The sequence below is a fragment of the Sminthopsis crassicaudata genome, chromosome 2, assembly GCF_048593235.1.
Source record: "Sminthopsis crassicaudata isolate SCR6 chromosome 2, ASM4859323v1, whole genome shotgun sequence".
NCBI lineage: Eukaryota > Metazoa > Chordata > Mammalia > Dasyuromorphia > Dasyuridae > Sminthopsis > Sminthopsis crassicaudata.
Genome location: NC_133618.1, coordinates 490643823 through 490661889, shown reverse-complemented (window position 1 = coordinate 490661889; position 18067 = coordinate 490643823).

The window sequence follows — 18067 nt, the reverse complement described above, 5'->3', positions numbered from 1 at the left end:
TGATTCTATTCCCATTCCCTTTTCAGAAGTAGAAAGGGGGACAAGGAAATGGAAAAGGGAGTTTGCAACAGAAAAGATGGTAAGAGGCCTGAGTAAATGTCTGGATGGGATAATAATAAAAGCTAACTTTTAGATAGCACTTTATATATATATATTATTTTAGAGTGCTTTTATTATCCTAATTTTATAAGTGAAGAGGTACAGGGAAGTTAAATGACTTACCCAGGACCTCTGGGTACCTGGGAAAAGATTTAAACCTGTACCTTTTTAAGTATTCTTTCTGCCATCTCAGCTATGTCACTTTGCTGTTTTTAGACACAGCCCAGGTAAGTAGAATGGGTTAGGTAAGTTGGCTCTCACTTGACAGACTTTCACTGTATAATCTGTCTAAAATATCAGATCAAAGCTAAGAGGACATCTGAGTGCTAGGTTCTTAAATGTTTTGCTTTTAGGTGTCTTATACTCAAATGGAAAATGTTAGGGGGCTTTCCTTGTGAGGAAGACTGATGGCTACCACCCAAAATGCAGAACTTGGAGTGAGGGTGTCCAAATCTAGCACTTAATAGTCTCCATGGAAAGCATGGCTCAATCAATTCATCTTCTGCAGGAATCTCAATGTGGTATTGGCAAATGTGAGTAAATGGATGCCTTTTATTGAGTTGTGGTAGTTGCAGTCTTGGAGCTAAACACCTCGTCAATCAATGGACATTTATTAAACAACTATTTTTATGTGCTAGGCTCTTTACTAGAGGCTAAGTATGTGTAGACAAAGATGAAACAGTCCCTGTCTTCAGGGAACTTACATTCTTTAAGGAAAAACCACAGACATATAATAAATACAAAGTAATTTTGGGTGGGTGTTGGGATGATCAAGGAAGGCATCATGTAGGAGATAGCCAGAAACTGACCTCTAGAAAGAGCTAGGGATTTTAAGAGGCAGAGATAAGAAGAACATTGCAGACATGAGAATACCTTATGCAAACACCAGGAGGCAGGATGAGTTTGGAGAACAATAAATAGGACCATTTAGGCCATAAAGTAGACTTTATGAAGTTTGTGAAGGCTTTGAATGTCAAACATAGAAGTCTGATATTAGAAGCAAAGGGAATTTTTTGAGTAGGGGAGTAATAGGGTTGGACATGTGCTTTTGGAACATCACTTTGGCAACTATATGGATAAAAGATCAGAGAAGGAAGAGACTTAAAGAAAAGAAACAAATTATTGCAACAATATAGCCAAGAAGAAATGAAGGCCTGAACTATGTTGGTGGAATAAATAGAAGAAAGGGGATAAATGCAAACATATTATACAGGTAAAATAAGCAAAATTTGGAAACTGATTGGATATAGCTGGGTGAAGTAGAATGAAGATGAGGAAAAGAGACTAATTAGGATATTACTACAACACTGTAAGTGAGAGGTAATGAGAGCCTGAACTAGAGAATTAGTGGACTAAATGGAAGGAAGTTGCAAAATGCATTAAATAATACATAGTAAAATTTGGAAGTAAAATCAGCAAAAGCTTGGGCATGGCACAGAGTGGGGAAGGGGGTAAAAATGAAGCATTAAGATCATTGAAAAATTGAACAACTGGATGACTGAAAGGGCTCTTGACATGACTTAGCTCAATGCCCCCTCACTGGAGGCAAGTTGCTCCATGATGGTAATTCTCAGGACAGATGCTGTCAAAGGTTATTAATTCCTGGTGCATTTTCTTCTCAGGCCACTGGGAAGATCAAATAAAATAATCGAGGGGAAGGCTCTTTAGAACCTAAAAATCCCATACAAGTGTAAGGGATGGATGATGAATTTTACTTTTTCAAAGATTTCTACTATTAACATAGAAAAAAGGTAAAGGAGGCAATTGCTTTAGATTCTCTCCCAGTTCCTTTTTCTTTTGTCACAGGTACAAGTACAATAAATTAAGGTTGAGGATAACCTCAAGGTCAATCTCAAACTGTGTTTAGTGTTTGGGTAATATTAAATAACAGTTCAGTGTTAGAAAGCTACAGAGCTAGATGTCCTTTTATCTTCTGGATGCCCAAACTATAGTAGCAAAAGACACTCGCCATGCTTCAAAGCATTCCTTGAAAAAGTACTCTCCATATACTGGATTTTGCCTGGGCTTGGTATCAGAGAGCAAGGAAGCAAGAGGATATTCCTATGCTTCCTTCAGATCCTGGAAATTGGAATTGAAAGAAATCTTTAAAATCATCTAATCCTGGGGTTCTTATTCCATTGGTGAGTTGGGGGGATATTTACCCCAAGCATATGAAGCCTTCCCCCAAAGAATAGAGAAATGAAAACAATTTGTTCAAACAGCCATGTAAGTGGCTGAGGTAGGAGCTGATCAGGCACTGAAGATGCCAAGGTCATATATTGCCTCCTGGGACTTTGCCAATCATTCTGACTTTTGTCCTGCCATTGGAATTCAATATCTCTGGAAGAATGATTAAGGTAGGTGACTTTATGCAACTTTTGCTCACTCAAATCTAATTACATGCAAGTCAAGACATCACCTCGTGATATCTTCAAAAACAAAGAAAGAACAACAATCTTTCATGGAGCCCCATGGCAATTTAGTGAACCTCTTTGGAACCTTTCTCAGAGTAATAATTTTAATGCATAAAATAAACATTTAGGATTACAAAGGAAGCAAATTATAATGAAATACAGTTGTCAATTTTAAAAAATGCTCATAAATCCCAGGCTAAAAATCTTTCATAGTCCATCTCTATCTAGTAGATAGTACAGTGGATAGAGCACTACACCTGAAGTCAGGAAGGATTCAAATGCAGCCTCAAACATAGCCTAGCTGTATGATCCTTTGCATGTAACTTAACCTCAAATTTCCTGTTTCCTCTATCCTTTCCTCCATTCCATCCTTTTTGCTCTGCCAGAGTAATCTTTCTAATATATTGCTCTGACCATTTTACTCCACTCATCAAATCTCTTCTATGGTTTTGATAGAATAAAGAATAAATTCTTGGCCCTCCACAATCTGGCTCTATTCTGGCTATCCTACCTTGCTTGATTTCACATCATTGAAATTACCTTTACATTTTTCTCATCCCAGGTGAACTAGACTGGATTGCAATGCAAGAAGACTCAAGCCCAGATCCCACTTCTGATCTTTTATAGGTATATAACTGGGAAAGTCACTTAAATTCTCTGCCTCCATTTGCTCATAGGTAAAGTGAGGAAGGGACACTAGGTGGTCCCTGAGCTCTAAATCTTTGATCATAGGAATACTTTCTATTTTCTTATTTTCTGTTCATAAATCTTGATAGCTTTGTTTTCATGCCTGATATGGATTCCCCCCCACCCACACCCATCTTTGCTGAAGTCATTAAGTTCCTTCAAAATCAACTTCAATTCTTCCTCCTTCAAAACATCTCAAAACATTCTCAAAGCATGAGAATGATCTCCCCTTATTCGGTTTTGCACAATACTTCACTTGCACTTGTCTCACACAATTGCTTTATTGTATGTATACCTGCCCATTCTTAACTTCCCTTCTCTATAAATTCTAAAATTTTTGGAGCAGGGACTTTTATCATAATTATCTTAAAGTCTTTTGAACTGTTCATGGTATTTGATTTGTAGGAATTAGAAGACAAAGTCCACATTTCCTCCATAGATGAGACATTTCACTAAAAACCAAAAGAGCTCTCTTTACTTTCAACCCCTATACTTCCAAGTGTTCTCTTTCTCTCCCTCCCTACTCCTCCCTCTCTCTATCTTTCTCCCTCTCTATCTTTCTCTCTCTTCTCCCTCTCTGTGTCTCTCTCCCTCTCTGTCTTTCTCTGTGTGTGTATTTCTCTGTGTGTCTTTCTCTTCTTTGTCTCTCTGTGTCTCTCTCTCTCTCTGTCTCTCTGCGTGTCTCCCTATGTGTTTCTCTGTCTCTCTATCTTTATCTCTGTCTGTATGTCTGAGTTTGTCTCTCTTTCTCTCTCTCTGTCTCTCTCTCTGTTTTCCTTATCTTTAATTTCTTTTTCTTTTTCCACATCTTATAGACATACTCAGATCTCAACAAACTTACCAATTGCCTATTAAATATATTTGCCTGGATATTCCAAAGACATTTCAAACTCAACATGTTCAATATGGAACCCCCTCTTCAACTTGACAATCAAGTTGACAGTCGTGTCAGTCAATTCTGTCTCTACAACCTCTCTTACAACCGTCCTTTTATCTTAAGCCAGATGGCTACCACCCTAGTTCAAACATTCATTGTCTCTTACCCAGGGCTATTGTAATTGCTTTCTAATTATTTCACCTTGTCCTAATCTACTCTCCCTCCAGATTTTGAGAGAAACTTTAAATGCCAAAATAATGAATTTATATTTTATCCTAAGGTGGCAAAGACTCTCTGAAAGTTTCTTGAGTGTGTGTGTTTCTCTGTGTATGTGTGTGTATGTGTGTGTGTGTGTGTGTGTGTGTGCATGTACACATGAGCATGTGTGGTGGGGTGGGGAGGAGAGGAGGTTGGAATTGTGAAGAGAGGAGGATTTTTAAAGGCAGGAAGATTCTTTGACAGGCAAGACTAATGTCTGCCTTCTAGGCAAACCATGAGAGATCAAGCTGTTGCTACATGCCATTTTTTTTAAGTTTCAAAGGATGTGATCTGACCCATGTTGAATCTAAATCTGCGTAATGACAAGGTTTGGTATAATGGGGTTTAATCCAATTGAATTCATGAATGAGCCTGGTAGCTTAGTTCAGTTCTGATGCTCTAGGTAAAGGAGATAAAGTTTAAATTTCGGGAATTTCGGTTAGTGAGAGTGCTAAATCCTAGAATTCATTTTTTTCTCTTACATCCTTGGGACAATATTTTATACTTCTCTACATCTCCCCCAAGGCCTAGCCTAAGGTTTTAGGTGCACATAATTGTTTATATTGTTAAAAGCATATAATATGACCAGAGTTATATCCACAAGATTATACTTATACATATCATGTATCTAGTATATGATATATATGAGGAGGTGAATGACAGTGAAAAGGGCCCAGTATTTATAATTAAGATCTGGCTTCTCTTCCTGCCTCAGCCAATAATTTGCTCTGTGAATTTAAGTGAATCATTATTCTTTCTCTAGGTTTTGCTCCCCTCTTCTGTAAAATTAAGGCTCTGAACTATACAACCTCAATGGTCTTTTCCAAGCTTGAACATTCAGCTTTCTATTTCTTAATATTCTGTAATCTAAGGTCCCTTAAAACATTAATATTTTATGTTCCAAAGTCTCTTCTAGTTCTGACACTTCATGTCCTGTGTCCTAAGTCATGTCCATCTCTGACATCTGATGATTTAAGATCCCTTCATAAAAGACCTCTCCAGTTCTGATGTCCTATGGTTCCATTCATCAGAAATTTCTAGGCAAATAAAATGGAAATGTCTTAATATGGAAAACAATGAAGTCCAAATATAAAGTGGAAGGGGCTGGCAGGGGAAGGGCATTTTTGTTTCACTAAAGGTGTACGTGTTAAGTAATCAAAGGATTCACCATGACAATGTAGTTATAGATAGTTATCCTAAGTGCCTTCTGTGGTGAGGAGCCGAAATTAAGAATTGGAACAAAACATGCTACATGAAAGCCTGGGTGCTCCAAACACTGGCTTGCTTATTAAAAACACTTTGATCCCTGCCTTGCTTTGATATCCTTGGTCTTATAAAGAATTCACTTTCAGGGGTAAATATAGGTAGTTCAGAGAGATTTTATGACATGCTGTACATTCTCCTCATCCAGAGACTTATTTAATTACCAGCAGCGGGGATGAGGGAGGGTGGACAGTAGGGAGAATAGTCTGGGTCAAAAAAAAAAAATCTGCTGACCGAGCAGGTCTATGTAGAATGGGCCAAGGTGCTGACTGACTGCTGTTTGCTGTGGCCCACAGAGTGCTGAAAAGGGCCACACACAAAGTGGTATATAGAACAAGAAAGTGTGGGTGAGAATGAAGAGCATCCCAAAGTCAAAGGCTTGGACCAGGGGCCTAAAATTCAGTTCCTACCCAAGTAATCCATGTAGGGTCAAAGAGCTCCTAACAATAGTTGACAAGGATATTTCTGGGCCTCTGCCACAATTAGTATTTGGGGGCTTAGAATATTGGAATTAATGCCATTGGAATAATATGTGTTTGAGTGAATTTTTGTTTAACTACAATTATCTACACTATCATTCTCAGTTGACCAGATTCCCTTTCTGGGGGGAAATGTAATTAACTATAAGAAAAAAAAAAAAAATCATGTCAGCCATGACTCCAACTTAAAAAGGAAATTCTGTTTGGGGCTAGCACTATTCAGCCCCAACTCAGCTTGAGTAGAAAGGGTTCTAGATTTGAAATTATAGGAAATTTGGGGTTGAATTCTGGTCCATATTCTTAAAGTTTTTTGGTGAATTGTGATGGTCAAAATTTCACTGACCACATGAGAAACCTATTTAGTTGTCATAGGTGGAAGGCTAAAAAGTTTTGTTGGGACCAACTTGAATTGATTTCTCTAAGGAATATCTCTCCTTCCTGAAATTTTTTCCTTCATGGTTTCCATGAGAGATCTGCTGTTGTTTCCTCTTCTATGAAATCACCTTTTATCATTCTAGTCCTCACTGATCATAATGTTGTGAAGAACTTTTTTAAAAAGGTTTTTGTTTTCAAAATCTATACATGGATAATTTTTCAACATTAATCCTTGCATACCCTTATGTTTCAGATTTCCCTCTTCTTCCCCTCATACCCTCCCTTAGATAGTAAGCAATCCAATATATGTTATACATATTTAAATATATGTTAAATCCAATATGTGTAAACATGTTTATACAATTCTCTTGTTGCACAAGAAAAATCAGAATAAAAAGGAAAGAAAATGAGTAAGAGAACAAAATGCAAGTGAACAACATCCAAAAGAGTGAGAATTTTATGTTATGATCCACATTCACTTCCCATAGCCCTCTCTCTGGGTGTAAATGGCTCTCTTCATCACAAAATCATTAGAACTGGCATCTCATTATTGAAAAGAGTCACATTGATCAGAATTGATTGGCTAATAATATCGATGTTGCCATGTACAATGATCTGGTTATGCTCATTTCACTTTACATCAGTTCATGTAAATCTCTCCAGGCCTTTTTAAAATCATTCTGCTGATCATTTCTTATACAACAATAAAATTCCATAACATTCTTATACTATGATTTATTCAGCCATTCCCAACCGATGGGCATCCATTCAATTTCCAGTTTCTTGCCACTACAAAAAGAGCTGCCACAAACATTTTTTGCACATGCAGGTCCCTTTTCCTCCTTTAAGATCTCTTTGGGATATAAGCCCAGTAGAAACACTGCTGAATCAAAGGTAGGTGCAGTTTCATAACTCTTTGAGCATAGCTCCAAATTGCTCTCCAGAATGGCTGGACCTGTTCACAGTTCCACCAATAATGTATTAGTGTCCCAGTTTTCCCATATCTAAGGAAGAACTTTTTAACAATTAAACTCTTCAAAGAAAAAAAAAAAAAGATGTAATATTGAATACCTGAAAGTGTTCAAAAAGAGGCTAAATAATCATTCTTTGGGGATAATATTGAAAGAATTTTTGCAAAGGGTAGGTGAAATGAACTGAAATGTCTCCTGACTAGATATCATTGCTACTTTGTATGAACTCCTTCTATCTTTAGTGATCTTTAGAAACTCAACATAGGTTACTTTAATTGAATATTTCCTTATTTTTTTTCTTTTAGCTAATTATCATAATAAGTAGAGGATGAAATAGTGGCCTTGAGATAAAAGAAGATCTCAATTCAAATTTTGCATCAGGTGACCCTAGGCAACTCACTTTTACAACTTCAATTTCCTCAGCTGTAAAATGGAGATAATATTGGGCCTATTTTGCAGGATCATTGGGAGGATCAAATGAGATAATAGGTGGAAAACTACTTTGAAAACTTTAGAGTGCTATACAAGCATCAACTATCATTATTCTTAATATATGTGTAGTATCAATTGTTATTTGATACAGTATGACTGTATCAATGTGTTATACAACTTCTGATACCCCTTAAGATCTAACATGGATCTGGCCACACACGATGTGCTCAGTAGGTAATGGATAGATGGATGGATGGATGGATTTATCGATTTATCATTTTACCTAACTTCTTTTGGATCCATTTGTGACCTAGTTGCTTTCCTAAATATTTATTCCCCCTCATTACCAACACCACCAACACTTTCCCTTAGCTTGCTACTTCACAAGGGTATCATAGATGATAAACAACTTAAATAGAATGAACTGCTCAAACCGAGAAAATATTTCCTTTTAAATTATTGACTTCCTCTTGCTCTAGCCCTTCCCAATCACTAATCTAAAATCTGTCTTTGAAAGATGATTAAATGAAGAAGGCATTACACAGCATGAAGGCCCACCTCATATATTCCAACAAAGCTCAGCTGACAACCATCCCCCCTCCTGCTCTCCACTGCTTCTTGAGAGGTTAATTGATGGGTGGGACTGAAAGCATTAGCTTTGTCATTTTCTGATGGCTGGGGATCCCCAATGACCCTCAGGTCCAGGAGGCTTTGGTGGCAATTATCCTGAGAATAAGGGACTAACCCTCCTCTTCTTCTCATCATCATCATTTCTCTCTTGGCTCCTTTCATTGAGCCCTGAAGCTGAGGTTCTAACTAATATTGTTTCCTGGCCTAAACAGATAATTGCCCTTCTGGATATATAAAAGATGTCTCACAGAGCAAAGTGAAATATCATTAATAAAGGAGAATGATTTACTCAGGAATTCCTCCAGAAGTGAGATTAATAAGCCGTCCCCTGGTGTTAGATATAATCTTCACTTCTCTGTTCGCTGCACGACTTATTTTTGCAACAACTGCACTATTCTGTCATTAATCATTACTCTGGGCTCACAGTTTATCTGAGCTAATGTGCCTGCTACAAAAAAAACAACAACTTTTCCCCATTTGCAAAGGAGAAAATGAAAAAAGAAGAAAATCTACTGTATCTTTTATAAAACAAAAGAATTTTTTCTAACATCATGAAATTAAAGTGTATATACAGATATGATTTATGGGTACATATAAGTATATCTCACAACTAAAATCAGATTATATCTAATCAAGAAGAAGCAAGTCCATCCATTTCAAATAAATAACCTGATTGTTTCTTTGTTTAACATTTTATGCTTTGATGATACACTTTTTTTGATCTATGATTTTATTGAGATGGGGAAGTTCCAGGATGAAAATAAAAACTCCCTCAACTGATATAGGTTTCAGGTCAATCAATCAAAAGGCATTTGTTCAGCATAGTGCCAGGCACTGTGCTAAACATTAGGGATACAAAGATAGGTTAAAATAGTCCCTGCCTTCAAGAAACTCACTTTCTAATGGGATTAGGTGACATCTAAATAATTAAGTACATTTAAGATATATAAGCACTCAGTATTGTACTAGGTACTATGCTAAACCCTGGGGATATAAAAAAAGATGCAAAAGAGAATCTACTCTCAAGGAGCTTACATTTTAACAAATATGCAAACAGACATATACAAAGCAAACTACACACAAGATAAATAAAAAATAATCAGAAGAGGGAAGACACAGACGCTTAATCGTTCTTAGCGGTGTGACCCTTGGCAAATCACTTAACCCCAATTGCTTTCGGAAAAAAAAAAAAAGAAAGAGGGAAGGCACTAGAATTAAGATTAAGAAAAGCTAAATTAGAGGTAATCTCAATCATCAAAAGCTATACTATAGGGGAGGAGGATAATGAAAAGGCTCCCTACAGAAAAGCAGAATTTGAGATACCTTAAAGAAAGACTGGAAATAGAAGTGAGGAGGGAAAGTTTTCCAGCAATGGAGGATAGCCACTGAAAGAGCTTAGAGATGGAGTATTGGGTTTGAGGAACGTAAATGGATTATAGAGTGTGTGGAGGTGGAGGTATAAGAATAGATTGAAAATGGTCCATTGTAAAGGACTTTTCAGTGTCAAACTGAAGAGTTTATAGTTGATCCTAGAGATTAATGGATAGCCATTGTCAGATTTCAGGAAAAACCTAGAAAGACCTATATGAACTAATGCTGAATGAAGTGAGCAGAACTTCAAGATTATATGATAATCAACTGTGATGGACTTGGCTCTTTTCAACAATATGGTGATCCAAGGCAATTCCAAAACAATTGGGATAGAAAATGCCATCTGCATTGGAGAACTCTGGAGACTGGATGTGGATCAAAGCATAGTATTTATATCATTTTTGTCTGTTTACTTGCTTTTTCTTTCTCATGGTTTTTTCCCTTTTGGTCTAATTTTTCTTGTATGTATAAGAATGTACAAATATGGAAATGTGTTTAAAAGGATTGTACATGTACAACCTATATCGGATTATTTACAGGAAAGGGACACAAAATTTTGTAAAAATGAACATTGAAAACTATCTTTACATGTATTTGGAAAAATAAAATACTATTGAGAAAAATAGGGAGTCATTAGAATTTATTAAGTGGCACAGCGACTAACCTAGTGAAAGGACTGGGAATCACATAGCCACAATGGGCCAAAGGCAGGCCTGGATCCCAGGTCTTCTTGACCCCAAGGCCAGCCTTCTGTCCACTATGGCACACTGCCCCTCAAAGGATGTTAGTGGCCATTAATAATGAAAAATGTTTTGACTTTTCTGTTTGAATTTCACTATTTAATTTGGACCACCGTGGAAGAAGAGTGTTGGAATTAGAGACAGGAATCCAGAAGTTGAATCTTGCCTCCCACAATTCCTAATTCTGTGATGTTTTTCAGTTCTCAGAATCTGTTTTCCAATCTGTAAAATAAGGAAATTGATTCACCACTTGTCCTTACCTTGTTGTTTGTCCTTTTTTTCTCGAAGAGGACCATGACATCAGAAAGGTGATGATATGCAAGTGAGTTGGATTTAAGTGAGGGAGGACTGTGCAAGATCACCTGCATCACTTTCCCCTCCAGATCTATCTGGGTCTAGTGGCCAGATATAGATCAGGACTGGAAATAGCCCTGGATGAAAAAAAGTTAGGGATTCTAAAAGTCAGAATCTGGGAGTTTTCATATAAGCCAACATAAGCAAATGAAGAAATTGTGGACTAAGTCATTCTCTCTTCATTTCTGTCTCTTTGCTCAGGCCATTTCCTACTTATCTACTTACCTCTTCTTTTTCTCCATATTTTTTTCAGACTCCAAGTCAAGTCTTCCATCTTTTACATAGAATCCAAATAGTATTTTTAGGTTTGCAAAGCACTTTATAAAGATCTTATTGTAATTTCACAACAATCCTGGAAAGTAAATGCTATTATTAATCTTTCCTTATTCCAGCCCTCATCAATATTCCTTTTCTCTAACCATCTGAAATACTCAGTCATAAAGGCCAGAGATTAGCAATTAAAAGGACCTTAGAGATCATCTGGTTCAATTCACCACATTACAGAAGAGGAAATTGAAAGAGAGAGAGAGGTTAAATAACTTGTCCAAAGTAACACAGGTATTCTGTGGTAGAACAGAGATTTACAGATTTGAACTCAGTTCTTCTGAATGCACATTCAGGGATCTCTTTTCTTTACAATACTGTCTCCTTCTATTCTATGATTATTATTTTATTATTCCTTACCTTTCACTATCTCTCAAAGGTTGTATCTGGATGAAAATATTTTATAAGCATTTGAATAATAAACATATATATATGTGTATATATATATATATATATATATATATATATATATATATATATATATATATATATATATATATATATATATATATACTATAACTGTGTGACCCTGGACAAGTCATTTAACCCTGTTTGCCTATTTCCTCAACTATAAAATGAGCTAGAGAAGGAAATGGAAAACCAGTCAAGTATCTTTGTCAAGAAAACCCCAGATGGTGTCATGAACAGTCAGACATGAATGAAATGATTAAACAACATTTTATGCGATACTTATAAGTAATATATTCCATTATACTATTCAAACTCTGAAATCCCTTATCTGTAGAAACACCTCTGATCAAAGCACAGAACTGTTTCAACCAATTAACATTTAACCTTTGAAACTGGAACATGAACAAAATATTGATTTGTGTATTTGAAAATAGTTCTTTCTTGATACTGTCATTAATAAGCATCAGATCTTAAGCAATAGTTTAATGAAAATATAAAACAGAAAAGGTTTCAAATATTTGATCTTATTTCCTTCCAGGTCTTATCCCTTTCAGAGGTGAGAATACATTGTTTGGTCAAGTATTGCTTGACAGAAGGGTTTTTTTTCCCCAGTTGATTCTGAGAACTTTGAGCCCTAATGCAAACTCACCTTACTTTAATCGGAAACATGACTTTAGGGATATTGCTTTGATTATGTTACCAGGATTCTGTGTTACATTGACATTTAAAATACAGTTTTAGATAGAAATCCACAAAGCTAAAATTGTGAGCCACAGTTTCTGATCTGCATTGGTGGAGAGACTTTCCATGCTGAGAGTTCTCTTTGCCTTTCTATACTTTTGTGATCACATGTCTGAAACAAAACAAAACAAAAATGCTATAGTTACCATCTTTGGATGTGGGGAGTTGAGGGAATGAGATATTATTTTTGGAGGTTTCTACTTTCAATCTCCCTGAACATAAGGAAAAAGGAAGGATAATCAGGCTCATGGGCAAAAGGCCTCATCCCCTGCCCAGAGACCCAAAGAATGTGGGCCTTCCCTTCTTCCAAGGAGAGATTTGAGCAGTCATCTCTGTCCCAAGACTCCCAAAAACATCACTTAGCTATTTATAAAGCACTTTCTCAATCACTGACATATTTAATTTTTGAAACATTTATATGAGGTAGACAAGAATAAGGAGTATTTCCTTTTGGATGAGGAAACTGAGTTTCAAACAAGTAAAGACTTACTTAACAATGTTTTGCTCAGGGTCATACAGGTCTTAAACATCAGAGACAAGATTCAAATGTAAGCCCCCTGACTTTTAATTCATGGTCTTTTCCATTAAGGATCCCACAACCTTGTTCCCCAAAACCTCAGGGAGAACAGGGTGATATAAGAACACTGCTGGGGCCCCAGAGAAGAAAAGTGGCAATCTCTGAAAACAAACGTTGTTGATTTTGCAACCTTCCGCCATCTTACAATAGTCCAGTAGGCCCTGGCATCTCACGAGACACCAGCTCTGGGATTAAATGGGCATAGCGACTGGTGGCTGGCTGGGCCCTTCCCCATTCAGTCTAGCCAGTATCAATAGCAGTATTCAGCTCTGGTGGGTTTCTGTCGGGTTCCCACAGAAATACCCGATCCTTGTTTGCGCACCGAGAACCCTGGCTGGGCGCATATTTATAAACCACACTGTCATTACGGCTGAGGCAGAACCAGTTCTGATAATTAGTACTGTGCCTTCAACTCCAACAGAGCAGACGTTTGTCTGGTCCGGGAGGAGCCGGGCCAAGTTGGCCTGTTGTCCACTTGCTGAAATTAGGTTTCTTTTTTCAGCTTGGATTGCACCAACACCCACTCCCAGTAACTGTGAAGGAATTAGTGTGGTTACAGTGACATTTCTGATGTTGTCTTATGAAATTTGAGTTCTGAATTATGAATTATAGCAGCGCCCCTTCTACCCCACTTAGCGACTTTGAGGAATGCAGAATTGAGAGATTCTGACTTGCTCTGGCAATTGTAGCTTGGAGAATGTGGTATTTGTAGATAGAATTAGAGGAGTCTTTCATGTTAACAAACTGAAATAACCAGGGTTTGGTTTTATAAAGTAAACTCACATCTCTCCAAGTTGCCTGGTGGTCTCCGATTTCTCAAACAACCTATCCACACACACACACACACACACACACACACACACACACACACACACACACAAAATGCTCCCATTTCTTTTTCTAGTTTATAAATCTTCTCCCTTTCTGAGGTAGCAATCTGCTGCAAATCAAGCCTCATAGGGGCCTTATTATATGCTTAGGAGCATGGAATAAGCTCTGCAGACCTAGAAGATATGCTTTCTCATTTGAATCTATTCTCCATGGATGAGAAAATCTACTGCTTCTGGGTCTGTGGAATCATTCTGGGGATTTTAGTGGACAGAACAATAGGTCGGGACACAGGATCCCCTGGGTTCTAATGCTGTCTCTGATAATTATTAGCTATAAGACTTGAGAAAATTACTCTCTAAACTTTAACTTCCTCATCTGTAAAATGGAACTACATATCTCTGTTCTGCCTACCAATCACAGTTGTGAGCATCAAAATAATATCTGGATATGGAAGCATTTTGGAAAATATAAAGAGCTTTTCACGAGTAGGAGGCTTTCATGCCTGTTTTTTGGTGGATGACAGCCTCCCCTCTCTGGTTCAGCTGTGATGAGAGCCAAGAGCAAGAGGAAGCCCTTTTCCAAGGTTCTGTAAAGAGAGAATTGTTAGTTCTCATCCGTAAGATTAAACCCAGGTTTTGTCCAGGACACTGCAGACTGTTTCACATGGTATTGCTACTTTTTAAAATGGGTATGATTGAAAAACTGCCCATTTTGTGCAGGTAGTTGGAAGTAGTGCAAGAGTTAATGCCTGAAACTGGACCAAGGGTGTGAGGTAAGCTAGATCTTCTCTCCTATCCCTGCTCTATCACTGCATCCTGCATGCCGGCCTCTATCTCTTTTCTCTGGACTCAGAGCTCCCATTGTTGTCCTGAGCCTGGCATAGATAGGAGCTAGAGAATCTCTGTTACCTGGTGTAACTGTTACCTGGTCCAGAGAGCCACTCTTTCAGGACCAACAGCCTCCATACCCTCCCAGGACATGACAGGCTGCCTTGGGGAAGGGGTGCGCCAAGAACTGGTGGGCATGGAGGCTTCCAATCTCCAGGACCCATCAAAAAGTATGAGGTCTCTAGCTCATCCTGAGTGGCACCAGGGCCCCCTGCCACTCAGTGCCTGTGCAGCCACAGGCAGGTTGAGTTTCACCCGTAGGCTGGCTCCAAGTCTCTGGGCCTGGGTAGCTGCCCTGCTCGGTGCCAACAGAGATGTTTGGAAAAACTGTGTCAGGAGGGAGTAGGGACAAAAGCCACGCTTGTGTGCTGGGGCCTACTGGGTTCAATGGGCCGGAGGAGCGGGCCACTGACAGCTTCCTGTGGAGGCAAGCTGAAGCTAGGGCTGTGGAGAGCCGAGCAGAGAGGGAGAGTTGCCCTCCATTCTACCAGGCTCCTCTGCACTAAAATACGGGGCTGATTCTGGATAACACTCTTTTCTGTAGCCATTCGAGCCTTCAAGAACCAATTACTTTAGCCAAGTGGCTTCACTGGAAACTTTTATCTATATCACTGACACTCTCCCCCTTGCCATAGCAGCCTTTCACCAACCTCTCACGGAGTCAGCAAGCATTGATTAAACACCTACTAAGTGCCAGACATTGTTAAATGCTGGGGACACACAGAAAAGTTAAAAAAAAATCTGTCGCCGCTCTCAGCAACCTCATCGTCTGATGGGCAAGGAGTGAGTACTCCAATTCTGCTCCTGTTCAATGTGATTTAGAAGCATGAATTTAGAGCTGGCAGGAACCTTCTAAATCAGCCAGCTCAGTGGTTCTCAAACTTTTGTTCCCAGTATCTTTAAAAATTATTGAGGATCTGTCCAAAGAGTTTTTGTTTATGTGGATTTCGTTTCTAAATATTTACCATATTAGAGATAAAAACTAATTTTATATTTATAGACCCTCTGAAAAGGTTTCAGAGACCCCCTGGGATTCTCTGGACCACACTTTGAGAAACACTGATCTTGCCCAATCCCCTCATTTAGAGATGAGAAAACTAAGACTTGAGGAAGTTAAAATGATTTTCCTTAAGGTCATGCAGGATTTCAACTCAGACCTTCTGAGGTCAAAGCCATCACTCTGTCCACTACTCTATACTGCCTTTCAGAACGGCCTCGGTCTCTTAGAGCCTGAATAGGCCTTGCTTCCTCCTCCCTGCTGCTGTCCTAGATCAACCTTCACCTGACCAGAACAGCAATATGGGGTAAGGGGAAGGTGGGAGAGGAAGGAAAGAGGACCCAGAGGAGTCTAATAAATAATAAATTGTCCACATTCTTTCACATTTGAAGGTTTGCAAAACATACTCTTAGCAGAAGGCTAGAAAGGGTGGGGGGAGGCACTCTGACTATAATTACCCCTGTCTTACAGATAAGGAAATTGATTGTTTAGTCCATCAAGAAACAATTCCTTATGATATAACAGCTATAGATAGGCTGAAAAGGGTAGTTAGGTGGCTCAGTGGACAAAATAACAGGCCTAGAGTTAAGAACCCTCATCTTCATGAGTTTCAATCTGGCCTCAAACACATCCTAGCTACCTAATCCTGGACAAGTCACTTAATCCTGTTTGTCTTAGTTTCCTTGTCTATAACATGAGGTAGGGAAGGAAATGACATTCCAGTGTCTTTGCTAAGAAAACCCCAAATGGGATCACAAAGAGTCAGAGAGGACTAAAAATGACTGAATGACAAAAATGGGTCAGGCCCTCACTGTGTTATGCATTAGGGTTACAAAGAACAAAATGAAATAGACCCTACCCTCAAGAACGCTTACATTCTATCTTAGGAGACAATATGTAAACATCATTATAATTCTTAAAACTATAAAAAGAATGCAAAAGAATGGGAGTGACAAAGGTAGATGCTCGCATCTGGGAACAGTAGGTGAGAGGGATCAAGAACAGCCTCACATGGGAATTTGAATTGAATTTTGAAGAAAACTAGGAAATCTAAGAGGCAGAGGGAGACAGGAGGTAGAGATGAGGAAAGAAAGCATTCTAGGCCTGGCAGACAGCCAGTGAGGACACCCAAAGTCAGGAGATGGAATATCGTTGAAGGAACCTCAAGGACACTGATTTCCCTGGATCACAAAGCATATGAAGGGCAGTTAAGTATAAGAAGGCTGGAAAGATAGGATGGGACCAAGATATATTCCTTTTTGGAATAATATTCTTAAATGCACAAAATAAAATACATTGGATTACAAAGGAAACCAATCACATTGAAATACAATTATAAAATTGAATTTTTTTTAAGTTCTTGGATCTTGGTTCTACCTCAAGACTATGTCCTCATTTTATATCTAGGATGGGAAAACTAAGGTAGTTATATAACTTAGTGGACAGACTGCCAGGCCTGAAGTCAAGAAGAGCTGAGTTCAAATTCAACCTCAAATGTGTAACCTGGACAAGGCACTTAATCTATATTTCCCTTAACCTGGAAAAGGAAATGGCAAACCACTCCAGTACCTTTGCCAAGAAAACCCCATGGACAGTATGAAGATCCAGACACACACAAAAAAACAAGTGAAAAAAACAAAACTCAAAGAGGGTTCAACAGATAATAAAAAGGACATTCAGGATTTGACTTCAAATCTGCTGACCTTCAAGTCAATTCTTTCTCCTATTTCACACTTCCTTGAGCACCTCCAAGGTAGAAGCCAGGTCTTCCTTGAATCCCTCATTCCCAAAGCTACTCCAGGAACATGTGTAGATTTTCTTCACTGGCTGTCTTTCTCAAGGGCCCAGTGTCCTCATACTGACTCCGGAAACCCAGAATAATTCAGAGTTGTAATCTCTGAACCTTTCTCTTGATCAAAATGTACCTGTCTCTCTCCCCTCTGGGTTTTGCTCTCTGGGATGTCTCAAGGCAGAACCAAGTCCAAGAACTTAAAAAAATTATTTTGATAATCATTCCTGTATGGTTGGTTTCCATTATAATCCCATGTATATTATTTTGTGTATTTAAAAATATGATTTTAAAAAGGAGTCCATAGGTTTTATCAGACCACCAAAGGAATTTACAATGCAAAAAATTAAGAACGCCTCTAGTGGTGAATAACTCACTACTTTACCAAGCAACTAATTCCCATTGTTGGAGAGTTAACTTTCAGGCAGTTAGTTCTTGTACTGAACTGACTCCTTCAAACTTCCACCTATTGTTCCTCTGTCTGGCTTAATAGACAATATCTGCTTTTCTCTCTGGCAACTATTCAATTGTTAGAGAAAGTACTTTATAGATTCTATGAT